At 31.4% G+C, this 1,536-nt stretch overlaps 1 pseudogene; it reads left to right on the top strand.

Annotated features, from left to right (window-relative positions):
• Positions 1 to 505: 505 nt before the first annotated feature.
• Positions 506 to 605, top strand: LOC138818100 (U6 spliceosomal RNA; annotated as a pseudogene).
• The last annotated feature ends 931 nt before the right edge of the window (positions 606 to 1,536 follow it).

Here is a 1,536-nt window from a genome sequence, read left to right as displayed (position 1 = left end):
CCTTCTAACTAAAATTAGTTTTGTTCCAGTAAGACAATCTATGCTGTCAGGGTAAGATATTCTGGTTGGTCTGTTCCTACAAGGAAGAAGGGTAAAGGTTCAGGTAGACATTTGTCCCAGCAAGACCTCATTTGGGAAATTTTAAGCTAAAGAAGTTTAGAAGTAGCTCTCAAGCAAGGCTTACTTGGAATCCATTAGCTCTGCAAAGATAACTCAGGTGATGAATAAGTACTTGAAAAGCCATCACCGTTGGACTTAGCTTTAAAGGCTTCAAAGTATGATCAAATTTAAAATGAAAACGACAAAATAGTCATTGACAAAAAAATTGTAAATATGAGCAATCGACCAAATGATATAAGCTTTTCCACTATACACAGAATTTTAGAGAAATAAGATCAATCGCATTTTAAGGAACAATAAGGGTTCCTTGTTACAAATAGGCAACCATGGATATATGCCTGTATAAAGATTACATCATTAAGTACTTAAATTTAGAGGGTACTACATGCTTCAGCAGCAGGTCTACCAAAATTACAATAATACAGAGTTTAACATGGCAATTGCACAAGGATGATATGAAAATTTGTGAAGTATTCCATATTTTTCATTTTTCTGATGCAAGAAATATAAAAACAGTTATTAAAAAGTTGATTACAAAAATACAAGTGTAACAATACATGTAATTCATAGAATTAAAGGTTAGTTTGATATCAGTGTATTAAATCTTCACCTTAGAAAGGCCTTTATATATCATAACCTTTACAAAACTTGAAATTAGATAACATTGTCATTTTATCCCAAAGAAATAAAATAATATAAGGACCTAGGAAAAAAAGGAATCTTAAACTTTTTCTATATGGAATGCAATCTGAAAGGACACATTTATTAATGAAACTATACATTATATAAAAATGTAGAATTCAAAGTATTATATCTAGGAGCGAATGAAATAGATTATGGATATTGTACAAACATAGATATACTTTTTTTCCAAAAGCACCAGGAACATCTTTAGTTTCTATACTATTCATTTCAACAGATAAATTAAAATAATTTCTGATTAAAAAAATCACAAACTCTGCAGAAATCATTATAGATGTATACAAAAAACTCTTGAATATATTTTGACATCAGAGTCAGGCAATTCACTTGGAAGAATACCATGGAATCCATGAATTTTTAAAGTAAGGTATTGCTGTTGCTTTGTATTGTGAAAAAAATTGTAGGGACACAAAGGATGGACTGGCATTTTTGAAATTTAAGAAACTTAACCAAACCATTACGACTTATGAGAACAATTTGTACAACTTCCACAACTTCAAAGAGGTAGTGATACATACTTATCCTTTTGGCAATATTAAATGCAGTTTCTTCCAAGCAGTTCTTCAAACCTGGTTTGATATAATTGTTCAACAGAGTATCTTTTCGATTTCTATTCCCAGCAGCAACATGCAATGCGGACAAGAGGCCTTTAGTTTGGGGATTGGTATCTGCCACTCTGGTATTATTCCACATATAAGCACTGTGCAGTGGTGT

The sequence above is a fragment of the Dipodomys merriami genome, unplaced genomic scaffold, assembly GCF_024711535.1.
Source record: "Dipodomys merriami isolate MVZ:Mamm:240054 unplaced genomic scaffold, mDipMer1.0.p SCAF_710, whole genome shotgun sequence".
Classification (NCBI taxonomy): Eukaryota; Metazoa; Chordata; class Mammalia; order Rodentia; family Heteromyidae; genus Dipodomys; species Dipodomys merriami.
This window is presented reverse-complemented; position numbering and strand designations above follow the sequence as displayed.